The sequence below is a fragment of the Neopsephotus bourkii genome, unplaced genomic scaffold, assembly GCF_033783945.1.
Source record: "Neopsephotus bourkii isolate Nb327-2 ecotype Australia unplaced genomic scaffold, CSIRO-AGI_Nbou_v1 NB_1508, whole genome shotgun sequence".
In the NCBI taxonomy this organism is placed as follows: Eukaryota; Metazoa; Chordata; class Aves; order Psittaciformes; family Psittacidae; genus Neopsephotus; species Neopsephotus bourkii.
In genome coordinates, this window is record NW_026901984.1 from 587024 (window position 1) to 606780 (window position 19757).

Sequence of the window (19757 nt, forward strand, 5' to 3'; positions counted from 1 at the left end):
CTTTTCTTGCAGAAATGCACAAATAAGGGAAAAAGACAAGATTAAATTTAAAAAGGCTAACTCCATTCTCTAAGCTGTGCTTCCTTCACCAGTCTGGAAAGTAGGATTAGGATTGCAGAATGTCTATCAGCTGGAAATGTCCCACCAAGGAGGGGATCTGCTGCATATGTGTACCCATCCTCTTATTTCACTACAGTAGATTCTTAGATTCATAGAATGGTTTGTGCTGGAAAGGACCTTAAGATCATCTAGTTCCAACCCCCCTGCCATGCCACACCCTAGACCCATCCAACCTATATACAACTACATCTCAGATTGTGGCTCTATGTTTAGCCACGTACCAATCAATACAATTAAGAACAAAACCCCTGCTGGTAATTTTTGCTTACACAACAACTTGCCAGCAATGTTATGGCAAACCCATGTGGATATCTGCTACCAAATTCAGTGCAATAGCATTGAACACCATTAGCTCACGTCCTTCTGTTTTCCATTTGTGCCAGCCATGCTGAACTGTGTGGGAATATAACAAATTATGGAACATATAAAACTATACTAAATTATTACACTATACAAGTATTGCACCTGGAATCCTATCTACAGGGCACACATTAGCTCTAGATTGGTTGCTGCTTAGGCATGTTAGGCTGTAACTGGTACTAAGTCATGCACTCAGGCATAGCCATTTAGTAACGTATCTACACTACAGTTGACTACAGCATCTGCTTTTGAAGGGGTCCCATTGTACCATGTTGGTGAAGGGTCAAAGTCAGTAAGAAACAGCACTGGACACGACTGATACCTGTCTGCTCAGCACAGAACTCCTGTTTTATTGCATTTGCTTGGTAGTGAAGGATGTAGGCGGATACAGCCTAAGGAAACAAGCTGCCAGAGAATCATCCTGCTGTATTCTCCATGTCTTTGATTACTCTTTAATTCAATGAAATTTTTGTGCAATGTCCTTCTGACTCCGACCGAGCACAAGTATGTCCACTCTAGTTCTTAAAAGCATAAAAGACTATGTTACCATTCTGTCCACTCATGTCCTTCTCTTATCCAGCCCTCTTGGAGAACAAATGCGCCCACTTAAGGAAGGAATAACGTATGAGGCATCTTTTGAAGTTCAGACTACTGAAGTAGAGTATTTCAGCCCTTCATATAGTTCAATGACTATTCTTGCAGCTAGCTGCAAAAGAAGAAGAGACATGCAAAATACTAAGTAACTAGTCTGAGGTCACAGAAGCTGTGCCCTACAGTGTCTGGCAAGGGAAGCATCAAAGCTTAAATATTCCCAAAACTAAATATATCCTCTGGAGAGGGGTGAGCCTGAAAGCACATTTGCTGGTACAGCTGGGAAATGCCCTCCAGAACATGTGCCCTAGCAAGACCAGCACATTAGTGCATGGCTTTCACAGCCTGCTGCCTGCCCCCAAGACAGTCACATGGAAGGAGGTGAAGATGAGGCAAATGACATCACCCTTGCACCTACTCTGTAGACAACCTTTTCAAAGTGCTGCAGATAGATCAAAGACACTGAACTTGTTCTCCTGTATATCATTTAATGCTTTCCCCATTTCCCAGAGTCAAAGGTGCTTTGAGTGGAAAACTTCAAATTTGGGGCAATTTTGGGGGCATCATGTTTATATTGGAAATGAAGTAAACAGAATGCAAGGTTCTCAAAGGTAGCTGTGGAAATGAAAATGGGAAAAGGGAATCAGAAAACAAAGGAATCAAGTCTCTATACATTCCTTAAGGGAATCATTCAGCAGTATAGCTTTTGGTAGCTACAGGTACCACTAGCTCTTCTGCAATGTTGTTAATAAAAAACAGCTGCAACAAAATACTTTGGTTGGACTTTGTATTTAAGTTAATTAAAATTGCTTAAATTAATCAGGATCATACATTTACAGAGAATGAATGTGCCATCTGTGTAAAGTGTCTCCGAGTAAATCTAGATTAGAGCATGTGGTCTGATTTTAATTCAAGTGAATTGACTCTAAATCAATTTAAAGACAGTAAAGGGTGACCAGAGCATGCTAAGAATACTTTGGCTCAGTGTGGGCTGAGCTCCAGAGCAGACACTGTCCACTGATAGCAGATGTAGTTGAGCTGGATGCCAAGGGACAGCAGAGAAGTTTCTGGTTGGATGCAAAATGAACTTTGAGCTCTGCACATTTTCTACAGTCAGTCAGATGAGAAGACAGATCTGGAGGTTTACAGCTATGCATATATGAGAGACAGCAAGAGTAACTGGTACTTTTCAGGGAGACATCTGCAGTAGTCTGGAGTGTGTGTGAGTGGTAGCACGAGATTGTGGGTGTGTATGATAATACAGCAATGGAATGTGATGCTGAAAGCTGACCCTTGGGGTGGAGCTGGGGTTGAGCTATACTGCTTCAGTTTTTGCCAGCAGTCCAGTGCAGCAGGGCTGAACTCCACCAGGCACCAGCCTCTTGTCAACTTCAACAGAAGAATATGGGCTTAAATTATCTTTGAGGATTTGTGTGTAAAACCACTGTACTGCCGTCATCCGTCAGTCCACACAAGGAAGTCTTCATCTCCAGCTTGGGAAATACTGCTTATAGAAGTGGGAGAAGATGGGAGACTGGGAAATTAGTAAAATAATATATTTTATAAGCAACAACAAAAAAAAACCTTACAGTAAAGGGAATACTAGTATTCAGTAAATAAGGACTTTTATTTCTCCTTAAGAGGCCACAGAGAGGTAAAATTAGCCCCTGCAGGTGTTCTAGTATTCAGACAGATCACCTTTGTAGTCCCACATAAAAGAATGCAGGTAAAGGAGAAATTAACTACTAAATAAAAGCCTCCTCTGGGGTTCAAAAGTACAAAAAATTCTTCCTCCTGTAAATACTGTTTTTCTAGCTCAAACCCAAGTGAAATAGAAAAGCAATCTCCATCACTCAAAATTACGCTCATTTACAAAACATATACAGAAACATGCTTTACAACATTTGTCTTGTTATAAGCAGGGAGGCATCAAAATCCATAATAACAGCATTTAAAAGAGAAAGATCAATATGGAATCTGGTATTTCAAAGCAGAAAATGATTCTATTAAATTTCTACTGGTAGTACTGCACTGGACAAAATACCTAAAACCAATAGTGTGTTTTAGCTTCTCACACTTCATGTATTTCACAACACTCGTGAGCTTCAGTCATGCCTTGTAAATATTTAGTATCTACCTATCCTTTGGCAAGGAGTTGCACAAGTCATCTGTCTGTTGTGGCAAGAACAGAATGAGACACCCCTAGGCAGTGGGAAGTTATGGTGTCAGCCCACTGACTGTCAGTGTTGTCATGTGCTCTGTTGGTAACTTATAAATGGAACTGCAGAGGAAAATAGTTTTGAAGCATGATGATGAAGTAGTAGATCTTGATGGGTATTTGCAGAGAGTAGTTCCCCCCACACAAGGGACATCAGAGGAGAAAGCATGGAAGTGGCTATCCACAAACTTTAGCAACCATGGAAGATGGCCTATAGGCTGGACCAATCTATTGGGTTACTTGCAGGAAGATGGTACCTATGGCTGCTTCAGACCTTCGCAGAATTGGTGGTTCTGTGAACACAGTACTGAGGATGGGCTTAGGAAGAGCAATATAGTGTTGGGCTGAATTTCAAATACAAAGCAAGACACATACTGCTAGGCTAGGAAGAAGTCTGGAAAGTTGTACCTTTATTCCTTATGCTTTACGTAAGTGATCAATCATCCTGTTCCTTCACTTCTGCAAGATCTGGAATGACTGTGAATTCACAGAGGAGACCAAAATAGCAGCTCCCTTTTTGCCCTTGAAACCTGTGTGAAGGCCCATTTTGCTGCAATGAACTCTGACCCTTTTACAGTCAAATACAAATACAGCTATTCATGGCACCTGTAAATGGCCTTTTCTTAGAGTAACATTCAGTGCTGAAGCCAATGACATTAAATCGAGTTAGAGACTAGATTTTTACATGCACCAGAGATAAAACATCGCAACTGGTACGTGGCCTTAGAAATTTGTATGTTGATAGTAATTAATACCAGTCATTAACCTGGGAGCCACAAGGCTTACATGCACAGGGCTTATAAAACACAGGGCTTATATGAAGGCCTCCACTGGGTGTTAATAAAGCCAGGCTTTTACGTAAGGAACAGAGCAGTTATGGATGAAAGCTGTAGGATAGATGTGACAACCGGCAATTTTAACTTACCACCTGGAGCTTTATTTTTGAAAGCTTTTACTTCCCACTGATTCAGCCTTCCAATTTTGTGTTGTCATATAATAAATTACAAAAATTATCTTCCCTCTTTCCCCCCCGCCCCTTTTTTTTGGCATGGTGCTTCATAGACAAAGCATCTAAAAAGCTTCTTTTTTTAACAGAATGAGTTAAGTGTTGCTGCCATGGTGATTATAAGACGAAATTGGCACCAAACAGTGGCCTAGAAATCTGGGTACAGACTCAAAATTCTCAGTAGCCAGGGTGTTTGATCTGAGTCCTTTTCTAACTCATGTATGGAGGGGGCGGAAAGCTGCACCAGAGAGGTCATTTTGAAAAGCAGATCTCTAACCCTTTTCCTGAAACCGAGAGGAGTGTCTAACTTCCCAACTTATCTGAGGGAGATCTAAAGGAGATCACTCCTAACAGGGAGATGAACCTCTTCTTCTAAGCAGGGGTGTGAAGGAGAAGGCATCGCCATCCCTAAGATGGCTGTAAAGGTGGCACCACTGTGCTGATCATTTTAAAGCTGTCCCGTTTGACCAGGACTTCCCTATTTAGCAGTAAGGTAGTCTTGACTCTTGCATATACAAAGTCTTAATAGAGTTTATTCACATTCATTGCTACATTTACTGCCCACCGAATTTATACTCTAAATAAGTATTCTAGACCAAGAGGTCTTGTCTGCTGACAGTGCACATGCTTGATCATAATCATCATAAAAAGTCAGCAATGGATGCAAAGAGAAAACTTTTAAGAGCCATTGTGAACTAGTAAAAATGTTTTCAATATTTAATTAAATATCTCCTATGTGTCACCCACAAGAGGACCAAGTTGCTGAGGGATAACTAGAGAACTAAAACAATAATGCCATAAAAAAATGCCTTACTCAAAACCTACAACTTACCTAGAGCAGATATAAAACCAGCAATAGCCTGTTAAGCATCTGACTAAAAGCCAGAGTCTTTGCTTCAGAAAAAGGCAGTGAGAACAAAGACAGAAAGTTTCTGCCATTAATGTACCCCATGGCTGGCTTGAGAAGGGAGCCCAGGGACTGACAGTTAAACTGACCTCTTCCAAGGACACAGAGATGTAGGTGGCCACTTCAAACTGCTCTGTTCCCTGCTATGCAGGGCCTTAAAGGTTAGTCACATTTTACAGTCAATGAAACCAAGCTCTTTCATAGTGATCCACATGCTATAAGTTGTAATATATTATTTATAATATTTTAATCACCTAAAGTTCAGGGACCTCAAAGCGCATATTAATTAATGCCTATTTTAATTAGCTCTGCCTCAGAGAGAGGGAGAAGACAAACCTGTGCAGCTTTATTAGCACTACGCTCCAGCACCATAATTAAACCCAGAACACACAATGTAATATAGGACTTAAAGCAGTGGAAGGTTGGTCATTACCATGGCAGCCTCCCACTTCTATAACTTCCTTTTTCCTTCATTCTCCTTTCTTCCTTACTTCTCTTACTTCTTCCTGTGAATGGCAGTTTCCACAAGGAAAAAGAGGAAAGAGGTCTGCTCCTCATGGACCAAACTGAGCTCTTTTCTTCCGTAACAACATCATCTTCAGTGGACTTATTCTATACTACATTATACCTGGAAGAATATATTATTATGAGGAAATATCTTTTTGTGCAGGTATCTCCACATGCAATTTTTTTCCCTCTTTTTGGCTACCAACCGCTGTGGATCAATTTGCAGGCACAGAAACCTCTGCTTTGCTGCCTTCAAGCATTCTGTCTCCTTCCTTGTCCAAGAACCCCTGAAGACACTTTATTTCAAATTTCACAGATGCTGGATTCTAAAAGGGGAAAAATAGGTTCTTCATATTTTCTGGCTCTTCACAATAAATTAACTGTGGGCTGAAGGGGCATGTCAGTGTGCAAAGGTCATACAGCCAGTCAATGGAAATGCATCAATAGAAGAGTAGTGCAAATCTCTAGCAACCTACCCTTATCTGCTGTATGACCAAGTTAGGAAATTCTAATGACTGCCATTTGAGCATCTCCTTACACACATTTTAGACATTAAAGACAAACAAAACTCCAATAAATTGAGAATCTGGTCCTAAGTCCCTGGAAGTGAGTAACAGTTTTTCTATTGAATTCAAGGTTTTTGGAATAAGATATTAAGAGCTTAATTATGATTAAGCTCTTACTGATACTTACTGATATTATCATATAATATCAGTTTTCAACCTTTTTTTTTTGCTTGCACCTCCTTAAAATTTACTTAATAGACCTTATTTTCTTAGCGAAGTTCTACAGACACCTTAGGAGCAGTGGTCACACTCTCAGATAGGTATGGGTCATACAGTAAAAACATCTGCTAAGTGAAAGGAAAGGACGTTCACATGAAAAAAGACCAAAACCTCACCAGTAACTGAATACAGGAAAGTTCTGTTTTCTTTTGCTTGTTTCATGCTGATTACCAAATTCTTTAAACTCTAAGTTGCAATAAATTTCCCTCAGTTCCACTCCCCCTGCCCTATTCCATGAAATTTCACCAAATAAATAATGAAATTGAATACTTAAGCTGGCAGAAATTGCTTTTACTTTATCAATGTTGAGCCAACAAAAGCATTTTTCATGCACCTGCATAAAAGAGAAGGAACTGAATAGCTTTTAAAAACTGTGCTACATTTTAATATGTCCCAGTGACGTATAGAAGCATATCTATAATGCTGAAAGGAGTGGAGATGGAAGAATGGGCGGAGAGGGCTCCACTGGCAATACTATCTGTTCTCAGAGCACTCTGTAATACCAAGAATTTTTGTATACTCATGCTTCTTTGCAATGAATTTACTGTTGTTAGAAGAAAGAGCGATGCCTTACTCCAGAAGCAATTCTTGGCCGATAAATTTTGCATCAAATCCTAAATCATCATTTTTGTTATTTCTAAAAATAAACCCAATTTAAAATGTTAATGTTTCAGTATCTTTTAAATGTAGTACTCCACTTTATCATTCACTTACTTGCCTTTGCCATTATTTTGGTTTATTGCATTTTAATTTATTTTGCAATTTATACTCATTTTGTGATGTATTTAGAGTATTTTATTGATTCTGATAGTTTTGTTAACACAACATGACAGCATATTTAGTGGATTATAGCAGGTTTCCTTCCACTACTCAGCATCAAGGGACTGTAAAGACATTAATGTATACCTAAATTAGACAAAGGCAGCAAGTGACTTTAGACTAGTTTAACCTTCCCCAAAGTTTTAGAGGAGCTCATTAACGTTGCTCTGCAAAGCATCTATAGTGTTATAATGGAGCCATTACATGATATTGTTATGATACTTTCTTCCCAAGCTCCCAATGCCTTGCAAGTAATTGACTTTTTATGCCCTGTTATTCACACTGGCAATTTTCAGGTTGTATCGTCACAATTCTTAATTTTGACTCCTTCCATAAAGTCAAGTTTCCTGAAGTCCTCCTTGTATTTCTTATACTTATTAGAAGGACCAGGAAGAAAATGGGAAGACAAAAGGCCAGTCTGTCATTACCATTATTCATACCTATGAATAATGCTTTGCTACATAAATAATTCACTGAACTCACAGTGTAAAGTACAGGTGTTAGCTTGTCACAGTTTAGCCTCATATGGATATAACCAGTGTATTCATGAACCCTTGGGGACTGGGAGAAGACTTGTTTGTCTTGTGAAGCTGAAAATAAATCAGCCAAAACTTTAGGGAAGCTGTCTACAAGGTAAAAATACACAGGGACATTACCACTTGAGCAGCTGAACCCCAGCCTGAGGACTCAGCTTGAGAAAAAAGTTTCACTTAGAACCCCTTGAATTTGGACAGATACAAAACTGAACTGGGTCCTGGGGACATCTAGAGCACAACAGCATGTTTAGTTTACTGGGAATAAATGGTACATCCAAACTTCATTGAAAACCTACTTTATTTTTTCACCCAGCTTCTGCTTTCTCATTAATGCATATCCATGTATAAATTCTGAAACCCTGATGAAGATTTTAAAGAGAAACCAGAAAACAAGCAGCTTTAGTCACCTCTGCAGAGCATTTGCAGAAACTAGTGAATGCCAGACTAGAATCTCTGAAGTCAAAGAAGGGCAAGACTGGCACTGCGGACTGACTTTCCACTAAAAGCTCACAGTCATTTGGAAATACAGAAAAAAATGATGGTGTCATTTTTCCTCTCTGTCCTCACCTTTTTTTTTTTTTTTGACCCTCAAAGACCTAGGGCTTTTTTAACCATGAGCCCAAGTGCACTGGGGTAACTTAATTTCAACAAACTAATCACCAGCTGTTCTTCTTAAAGCTCCATTTTTTTTTAATTTATTAATTAATTATTAAGTATTTAATCATTAAATACACTTCCTGCTTGCGTGCATGCTAAAATACAAAATGCTGTGCCCACTTCTCTGGCTCTCTGCATTCAGGTGGCAGAGATAGAAGTGAAAAGCAGATGGAACACGGCAGATGGGTATTCTTCTGCTGCAAAGAAGTCCCTGGAGCTGTAAAAGGTAATGCAGTCCAGCTTCTGAAAATTATACTTCAGGCAAGATGACTAACTGGAATAATCACAGAATCAGTAACAGAAAGGAAAAAAATAACTTCCCACAATAAAACCAGGAAGAGATACAGAGACAAACTAAGAGGTTGACTTTGCAAAACCCTGTGGTAATGATCAGTGACAAAAACAGTGATAAAGAGATTTATGCCTGAAAGCTGGCCTGCTTCTTCCAAGTATAGCAGGTGACCTAAGGAAAGATAACCTTTCCTTGCCTCTCTTAGATTTTTAATCCATTTAGAATAGAAAAACTACTGCAATTTCATTTTTCATTTGGAGATTTTAAAGAGATGCCCTGGGTTCAGATATCACTAGGATTCCTGATTTATAATGGACTACATTCTCAGAAAGACAAATATTCCTTGACGCTCTGACACTTCACAATTCATATCCTTACTTCGATATTGATGTGCTGTTAGATAATGCATGGGGGCAGTTAGGTGCTTCAGCACGGGACATATGGTAGGCCAACCTCCTGGGGATGGCCAAGTGGCACTGCTGAAGATGGAGGTGCCAGTCTCTTTCCTCCCTCCTTCCCAACATAGCTGCTATCCTGAGCTGCAGCTGGCACTTCTCCTGCAGTTCACAGTGAACACTCTTCTGAAGATGGTCACTTAAGCCATCCCTTTCTCACAAAACAGAGACAAGATCCTCTCCAACCTACCTGGAACTCTCACTTGGGATCTCAAACTCCAGCTTCAAAACTTTGAAATATCTGAAGGTGTTTGGCCCCTTCTCCTCTATCCCTTAGTCCTTGGTACAGTTCATTCATCGTCCTTCTGGCCCTCCAAACCAATGAACATTTATTCACTTTTTAAAAATTGGAAGAGCTTCAACTGAGGGAAGGACAATAATGATTCCACATCCCACTACCCTTTCTCAAAGCTTACTCTATAGCTTGGTGTTTAAGCTGCTTCCCTTGTGAGGCAGAAAATGCAAATCCGTACCTACTCCAGCATATGTGGCATTGGAAGTGGGATCTCCCAACTACTCGATGAATGCTACTAGACCAGACTGAGGGTGTCAATATCATGCTCGAAGAATGTCTATAACATTGGATCCTGCAGGTGAGACATCCATTTCTAAGCCTGAAATCCTAACAGGTTTGCAGTGCAAGACACATGCTGAACAGCTCAGCAATGTCAAAGCTAGAAACACTGGGCACATAGGGAAGACTTCAGGTGCGTCAGGAACATCTTAACATTAGGCAGACTACACCTGATATTCAGAGCAAAGTGGTTCTGCACATATGTGATTCCAAAGACAGTTATATATTCTTATCTTCAAAATATATAACTTCACACTTCCAGCACGTCCAAGCAGCACCAGCTTCCAAATCTAGAACACAAAGCATCAGGCTGTTTGCAGAAGAGAAATCTATGGTGTATTAATTTGGGCTTTTTAAGTTAATATCTCAACTGCTCAATAAAATCCTAGATACAGATACACAGAGAACCTAGCAATGGCATGAAGGCTAGGAGGTAGAAAATGAGGACAAAGCTCTGCATAGGTCCTTTCCAACCCTAACCATTCTATAATTCTATTATTCTATACCTTGGGTCAAACTTTCCAAACTCTCTCAGTTCAGCTTCTCTTTTTATCATATGGCAGTTTCACATGTGGGCACTACCTGTGCAGCTGAGCACAGCTGGACTTGAACTTGTCTGAATCCATTCCCATTCAACTGCAGGCACAAACCCTGCGGAGACCATGAATTCTACCATGAATTTTGTACAAATTTCTCTATATAAGTAATTTTACATTTTTACAAAAGCAGGCTTTTAATATCCTTTGCTAGGCAGCTATTAAAATTTCATGGGTGTATGAGATAACCACATTTTATGACCCCTTAACTAATTATTGTGCTATTACTACCCTTGGTGCTTTCTACATTTGCTGACCCCAGACTATATGTACATACCTCTCTTCACATGATTTCAGACTGAATATGACTTTCCTGTCATACCCATTTTCATTTAAATCTGATCTGTCCCTTTTTTGAAATTCTGAGCTGGCTTTCACAAAAATCTTATCTACAATCAAAGTTCTGATTCTCTTTAATGCTCTGGGATATGGCCTTATCTCATGCTATTATTAAAAATGGAAAGCTCTTTTATACAGGTATACTTCTGACCTCTGCTCTTCTCTGTTTGGAACAAAACCTGTAGAAGCATGCCCAAGAATAGAAGTGGCATCACTCAGCTCCCAGTTCTATACTTTAAGCACTAGATGATGCTTCCTGTGAGTATATAAAATTTCATTTAATGCAAAACTCTGTTTGCTTCCTCTTATGATATGTTAATACTACTTTTTACATCCTGCCTCCCTTGTCCTCCTGGGCTTAACAGATTTTCAAGAGCCATTACAACAGTGGAGGAAGGTTTATGTCCTCCAGCTTGCATGTGAAAGGTTCCCTTCAAACAGCTGGAGATAGTTATTAAACCACAGTCAGCCCTGTTTGAACAACGGACTCCACGGCTGTCTGTGAGCAAAACTTCTGAAAAGACAGCTGTTTAAGAAACAAGCAGAAACCTTTTAAGTATTTTACTACCAACCAAGCATTTGTATTTACCCAAGAGTTCAGCACCTTCAATACATGATGAAATGTCCAGAAGTCCTTTCTTGCAGCCACAAGTATAAATTGGAGTGTGTGCCACTTAAACTGAGGGCACTATATTTGTATAAAATAATGTAAAGCCTGAGTCAACCACAGCCAATCATCATGACACCAAAATAAAGACAACACTGTGCTTCTGTAGATGAAGTTACCAGGTAGGTGGATAAAGAGTTATTGTCAGTATATTGTGCTCTGCCAACAAACGAAGACTACCAAGAAATTAAGAAATAAGCAGAAGTGAAAAAAGGGTCAGTAAAAGAGAATATATTGCACATCTATCCATTGCAAAAGTTTCAATAGTAAAACTACAACTTATCTGTGACCATAACTTATTTCTGACTATAGGCCACGAAGTTGTTTTCTGAGAGCAGATGGAAGGTAAAAGAAATGTGATACTTTTTATAAAAGCTTGGTTCTATTTAAAAAAAATCTTGTCAACCAGAAATGGGGAGGAATGTCTGACTAAGAGCAATCATAACAAGTCATTATCTTCTGACATTATCATTGAAAAATCAAGGCATCACAATGTATTTGACCAGCAGTATGATCATATGTTCATGTCATTTTGATCAGGAATAACATTAACCTGCTAAGCTCCAAATTTGCACAGCACTTTACTATCCAGCTTGTCACTGACTTGGCAAACAGTCACAGTGAATTAAGTACTTGTGCACTGAGAGATGGTCAAAATGGAAATTTCTGCTCTGCAGGAAATCATGACCCTCCAGAATCTGATTATGCTCTAAATCAGAAAGAATGTTACTACTTTAGAATTTCCCACTAAACAAAGATCTTGAAGAGATTCATGAATCTAAAACAAGAGCATTTTGATAATAACAAAACGATTTATTTTTATATGACTGAATGTGTTTAATTTGACGTAGTAAGCTTTACATCAATTGTATCTAAATGCTATCTAAACCACTTTAGACTACATTTCATGTCACCATAGCAATACATTTAACATTAATATATAATATAGAAGTCAGGACAAGACAAAGAAGAAAACCAGAAGATTTTACAAAACTGAAATAATTATTTCTGACAGTTCTCCATGGATATCTGCACGATGTTGTTATAAGATGTTAAAATACTGACTACCCTTCATTCACTGGTAAAAAATAAAACAACTCTCCTTTTCCCTGCCCCAGAACTATTCCATTGAAAAAGAAGATTAGCCTCACTGACATGAGTGGGAGTTTTGACACTGACATCAACGCAGCCAGATCTTTATTCAGTGATTTCAGAAAGACTACTTGTGTACTTGAATACATGCAAACATAAGCCCTGTACTGAGCTGGAACCTTAACAACAAAACTTCAGAGAAAGTGACCTAGTCTACTCTCAGCTGAGACCATAGAGCAAGACTCTTAAACATAGTGCATAGGCTCTCAAACAAGCAAGAGCATTGCCTAGACAGATTCTGTAACCATTTTTCAAGAATTTACATCATCTGGAACAACAGCAAAAATAGATTATTTCAAAATCTGTATGACCAGTCCACCAATTTTAAAGTATCTTCAACCACAGGAAAATAGCGACACACTATATTTAGTACACACTTATAAAAAAATCATTACTGTTATTGCATTATTAAATCCGGACATTTATAAATAAGGTATTGATTTCTGACATTAAGGAGATACTGTTCTCAACAGTTAACCATATAGGAACATACACAAAAGGAGAATTCACCAAATGTAGGCAAATGTGCCTTAGGCACCACCTATTATGTGCACATCTGCCCACAGGGCAGATTGCCATCACCTAGCACTATCAAGAGGCTCTATGGATTTCTCAGGAAACAAGTACAAACACTCCCAACTAATCATGGTGCTCCATATATGTTTCTTTGACAGTAAGACACTGACTTCCATGTCCGAGAGATAATTATTCCTTTTTGTAGATTCTCTTCTTAAGACCTGCCTAATCCCTTGATCATGTGCTTTTTGACAGATTTGAAAAGCATCCTCGGGCCCTTTTGTCATGGAACATTAAGACCTACATTGCCCATTTAGGGGCTGCTTTGGCCATCTAGGATGCCAACACTCTTCTGATTGTACCTTAGAGACTAAAATTCTTTTGGATGTCCATTGGCCTGGAAGCATGCCCACTAGCATGAAACTAAAAATCCTTACATCATCTAAGCCCAATGTTGATGGCTTGGCTTATCCCCACTGCTGCAAACGATGCAATTATTTCCATCTACCTACAGAATCAACAGCCAGTGCAAAATAAAAGGCATCTTCATTTTAAACAATAGAGAAGTATATTTAAGAGAAAGTAAGAAACAATATGTCAAGCACGAATCATGCAATGCAAATGGCTGCAAAATGCCATTGAAAATTTCAGAATAATCACTTTAAAGCTTTGTTTTCTTGAAATGAATGTTTATTTTTGATACATTAACTTGGTATCTTTGGTATCAGTAGGTGGAATGTATGCTCTAATCTAAACTGCACATGAGTATCAACCGGAACTTTGCAACTACTTTCATCCAAACAGATGACTGTATTTAATACTGCAGTATAACCTTTCTTAGCCTCCAAAATAAATTTGCAAAGGGAGTGGAATACTCAGAGGATAAATAATGTGATAGGGAGTATTTTTACCTTGATGTCATTATTTAAAGCTGACTAAATTAAATTTGTTTGCTAAGTAACCTGGGGCACCAAATGAAATTGGAGCCCTACTCCTAGGCACAGAAACATGCTAGGAAACAAAGCCCTGTCATGAAGCAGACTATCCAAGAAGCCAGGGTGTAAGAAAGGAAGCTCTGTAAACCCTAGTATGACTGGCCCAAGTGCAACTTACCTATTGTACAAGAGCAAATACATAACAGGGATGGAAACTGAGCAGGGATCTCCCAAGTGCCAAGGTCTGAAGCACAAGGCCCATCCATGACTACAGAACCTCCACTGACCCGACTGGATCTATACTTGAACTGTGTCAGCCAGCTACAAGACAAAACAGTGACGGAGAGCAAGTAAGCACCTACTGAAATGTTAGTCTGAGGACCAAATGTCTGCATTGACAGATGTGTTGTATCATTTTGACAGTGCAATTCCACTGACATTCTCTCATCACTATTCAAGGATTGCTGAATATTGTTAGTGAATTTGCCACATTTTAAAAACGCAAAGAAAGATTAAATACTTTGATCTGTTAGTGTTGTACAGATTTTATGTTTATTATTTATCTCCATAGAGAGCAAAAGCAAATAACAGTGATAAGAATTAATGGCCTCATAGCACATGCAAAAGTTTCACTAGAAACTTGTGGATTATGGCCAGAAGTCAACTGCAAGGATGATTCCAGGCCAACTAAAATTTAGTAAACATTCAGCATCTGTGCTTTCCTTTTGGTTTTTGTTAAGCTAGAACGAAAGGGTTAAGCACATCATTCTGTACCCCTTTTCCTTTTCTCCTTTCTGTTTTTCTTTTTTTAAAAAGAAGAGTCTCCCTAGAGGTCTCCCAAGGTCTGAATCTACCGCCACATTTAATCACTTTTGGTGTCTTCCCTTCTTCTTTGCAGCAATTTTGCCTGAGCACTCCTGAGACTGGTGTAGCATTACAGATTCATCAATGATTTGCTGCTTACTCTACATTATCCCACAAGTGCTGAGGCAAACAGTTCTTTGCCAGGATCAAACGATGTTCTATATTCGCCTGCAGTTTAAAATCTTGTTAATGTTGACACTTCTGATGAAAGCTCCACGGTGATCCTGGAATGAGTGAAAGCTGCAGGCTTTGGTGACTGCCAAATAAACAGGTACTCAGGGCACAAAGTTTTTTCAACGTCCTCTATAGGGGCATCATCAACTTAGGCATCATCTTTACCAGAAACAATGTCAAATAAGACACCTAACACACCCTGTCTGTGGGTGATGTTGCTGACGGGTAGCAGGGTGATTGTGTGGCTAAGCCAGTGTGTCCAAGAAAGAACTTTGCTCTGAAGTCAATTAACTTTAATGGAAAGACTCCAAATTACTTTGATGATCTTTGGACCAAGCTCAGTAAGAACTAATTAGGTCTCCATTCTAAAGGCTAGTTGTCAGAATTATTCATGGATTTTTGTTTGTTTGTTTTTAATACTGGATGACAGGCTCTTTTTTAATTATTCAGAGGGACTGACATCACTTTGAAAGTCGAAAGTTGCAAATACGGATGCCAATATTTAAAAAAAAAATAATTGCAAACAATAAGACAGGTAGAGAAATCTTACATACCGTACAAATGTGATCCACTTAATGGGGACAAAGGAAATACAAACTACAGTTAGTGACACCTGTAATCTAGTTCTGTGGTATTTGCTGTACTTCACAGCCTTACATGTGTTCAACATGGGTACAACTAGGTTTACTGACTGTAGCTTCCAGTTCTACCAACAAAATCAAGGACCAGAACTCGCCTCACTCCTTCTTCTTAAAACTCCTGACACAGAAGGAAGATTTTATGTCTGAAAAACTTACCACAGGAGAGAAGATACTTGAAGAAAGATGATAATACAGGTTCCTCACGTGGGAGCGATACCACAGCAAACGGCTGAGCAGTCTCAGCACTTTGTAAGATTTATTTATTCTGACAGTAGATCATCACCTGCAAATCAAATTAAGAAATGTTCAAAATCTGAAAGTCACAAATTAGGCCAGGATGATCTGTATGATGCCATTTATCTGGTGATTTTCACCCTATTTTTTTTCCTTATAAATTGTCCCAGTAGGCCATGCATTTTTTTTCCCTGGACTTTCTCTATTACTAAAAATAATTGCTAAATCATTTCTACATCATGGTCAGCACCTTAGTGCTTTTTTAAATGAAGTTTTCCTTGAAACTGCAGGAAATACTTAAAGTTCAAAGTATAATAAATATAATATGCTCAAATTATATTTATAGCATACAAGACAGGAAACAGAGATGTAATTTGTCCCTATGAACTGGTCAGACAGCAAAATTATTTAATTTTTAGTGTAGTCTTTAAAAAACCTAAAATCTGCCTTTGGATACTAGAGTCCAATTCTCTCTGATGCTAACAAAATGACACGCCATATTCTGGCAAAATGTGGACCTGCACCTTTGCTGATGAGCTCTGAAAACCTAGTTACAGGAGAGGAGGGTCTGTCTTTGTGAGATAATGGAAGGGATGAGAGGAAAGACATAGCTAACATCCTTGCATGGTGCATACAAAGCTCTTCCTGTGGGCAAGGATTGTCCCTCCTTTCTCCCTGATAGGAACTAATCCCCCTGAAATACAAGGGAGGAAAAGAGGGTAGTTGCTCTCCTCTCTTCCACCCCCCTTGTACTCACCAAAGGGAAAAGCTCAAGTGAATTCTCGCACAGAGGTTTTCAAAAGGCTGGTCGCATTCGACCCTTTGCCAGAGGCCATGTCAGCTGAAACATGCATCTGCTCCATGACCCCTTCAAATCTATGCACACTTATGCAAATCTGTGCACACTGCTCTGTGTGTGGACATGAACCTCTGGCAAACACATTTCATCTAAGTGCTGGTCTGCAGAGCTGACTTGTAGTGAACAGCTTATTGCAGAACTATAGGTTAACTGCAGAGTTGTGGTGTACCCTGTACAAATCCAAGCTTCAGAAGCAGTGACACTGTTAACTTGAGCTAAAACTAATGAAGAAGTAGGCAAACAGCCTTTTTGAAACCCAGTTTCTCAGCAGTCTTGTAGATGCACTGAATAACAGTTACTCAGCTTTCTAACTAATAGACAGACTATATAAAAGATTTTGGGTTAATAAAAATTGGAAGAGCTCACATGCACTAAATACCTGTGCCAACCCTAGCCTAAAGGCTAAATTATGATGACCTTTGCAACTTGTGCTAAAAATAAAAAAGAACTGGCAGTAATTTATGCTCAGTCAATCAGAATGATCTATAATGTGGAAGTTTTTAACAAGGTGCCGGCCAACAGTTTTGATCTGTTTTAAAACAAGCCATCCTGGTCAGTCCTATAGAGGCTAATGCTTCTAGCTTAATGACTCTCCAAAGGGGAGGAGGCATAAGAGATTTAGTGACTCAGTAGAGATGACTGCACAGACCTCTGCAGCCAGCTTGGAAATGACAAAGTATTTGTTAATAGAGAAGCTTTATTTTTGTATTATTTTTTGCCGATGAAGTGAAAACGGAGCATTGATTAAGCAATCCAAGCTGAGAATGTTCTAGCCAAATTGGAAAGCTTTCAGACTGGCAGCTAGTTTCAAGGCTTTGAAATACAACTTGTGCTTGTTATTCCATGCTTAAAGATACCTATCCTAGAGTCTCAGACAGTAATAGATGTCAAGCTGACACTGTAGTTCACAGATGAATTTCAGTTGTGTGGGCCATGCCACATGCACACCACTTGTGCTTCCTGTCTCAAATGCTTAAAACTGAAAGGATTAACAGGGCCACCAGCAAAAAGTTCTCTGTACAAGTAGAGCACAACTGAAAAATACCCACAGCCCAACATGCTCTTAACTCACCATTACCCTTCTCTTCTGCCTATCAGTTTAAGTCATTTGTATATAAATTCAGACTGAGCCTTTCATTTCACGCGCATCATGAAGTTTCTGCACAGCTCAAATTCTAAGCTCATTTCCTGTGAACTAACGTTACTGGAGTCACCATACCTATTCAACAGTAAATGAGAACTAGGTGTCTAGAGATAATTAAAAATATTTGTGGGGCTTTTTTTCCCTTTTCAGAGAAGAATTCAATTTTCCAGGGGAGCTTTAAATACAAGCTTTTGGCCCTCACATATATTAAATTTTGAGTGACTCATATTCTCATTCCCTCGTGTAGCTATGTTATTACACTGTATTTCCCTCAATTCATCAGAGAATAGCTTATGTCCATAGCCGTAAAGCAGAGATAGCAGCATGTCACAGAAGATTAGGTCCAGACAGGGAAACAGGCCCCGAAGTAGAACAGGAGTAAAAAGCATCTAAACTGTAATACTCAGAAGGTATTATGGAACCTTTTTGGAATTAAAAATAATCTGATTTTGTGGTTGAATATTTGGCTTTTTAGATGGGCTTTGTTTTTTACTGAAATAAACCTGCAAAAAGAACATGCCTTTCACTACAAATCTCCTAATGCACAAATATGAAACTGCTGTAATGAAAAAGTTTCACCTTAATCAGGTCAGTCTGTTTGGACAGACTGCTGAGTAAATACCTATGCCACATTATTTATATTGCAGCTTTTTCTCCAGAGCTAAGAAAAATCAACATAGATATATAAGCTAGGTCAAAAATAGCTATTATTTTTAACAAATAAGCATTAAAAGAAATTATGTGTTTTCCCACCTAGCAATCTACATTTCACACATCTGAAAATTAAACCAGTTATTTTTGCCTCTTTGGTTTTAAATCAACACCCATCACTACAACAGGCTGCTAACAGAGGGAGTGTCCTTAATGTTAGTAGAATTACTTTCCTGGGAAGTTCACAGAGGAGTAAAAATACTAAGGCTAAGATCCTGTTTTCTGAAAAACTTGCTCAGAAAGTCAACACATATAGTGGTAGGGGCAGCTTTTTATTACCATGATTTATTTTTCTGATTTAACCTATTCCATCCACATCCTTGATGGAAAAGTTTCTAATTGTTTGGACACCAACTTCTTCCCTAAAAATACTCAAAACCCAACAATCAGAAAAAAAGAGAACAAGATTTGTGTTGGCTGTTTTAGAACAGAGACCGGGGAAAGAACATTACCAGTGGTATAATTATTTAGATTTTTTTGTTGTTGTTGAGAAGAATTACTGAGCAAAAGATTTGTTGGGCGAGTGATTTGTTGGGTGAGTAACTGCAACACTCGTGCCAGCAGAAACCCTCTTGTAGTGCTCTTCACAACACTGTGCTGGTACCTGACAATTCTGTAGGTATTCATAGCCTGAGTACCTTCTTGATCAGAATTTCTTTGAAATTCCTTAATACACCATTATGTGAGCACTTCTATGAGATTTGTTGATGTTCTTTTGGTAAATATAATACGTAGCTTCGCTGCCAGAGACAGAAATAATAGCTTTGTACATACATTAATTTTACACTCTTCAAAACAAAATTTGGTTCCCTTTTCTTTCCTATGACCCAGGATCCTGCCTTGCTGTGAAGCTGACACAGCATTAAGTACTGAATCACATCCGGATTCCTCACTGATCACCCCTGAATCTTTCTGACTACCCAGGAGTGACATTCCAGGTAAGTTTTATTGGTCAAACTTAGATTCACTGAGATGCTGCTGAAATAAATGGATGTATTTATACGTGAGAGACCTGAACGGTTGTTTGTTTGTTTTTTTTTTTTTTGCAATTCCACAGCAAAAAAACCTCACAACACTATTCAAAATAGCTGTGTCCAT

At 38.8% G+C, this 19757-nt stretch overlaps 1 long non-coding RNA gene across 2 annotated transcripts in view; it reads right to left on the minus strand.

Moving 5' to 3' along the window:
• Nucleotides 1–19757, minus strand: part of LOC133221042 (uncharacterized) — a 75670-nt gene that overhangs the window by 39074 nt on the left and 16839 nt on the right. For both annotated transcript variants that reach the window (XR_009727875.1, XR_009727874.1), the window contains one exon: nt 15868–15994. This is a non-coding gene — a long non-coding RNA (uncharacterized LOC133221042). The remainder of the gene's footprint in view (nt 1–15867; nt 15995–19757) is intronic.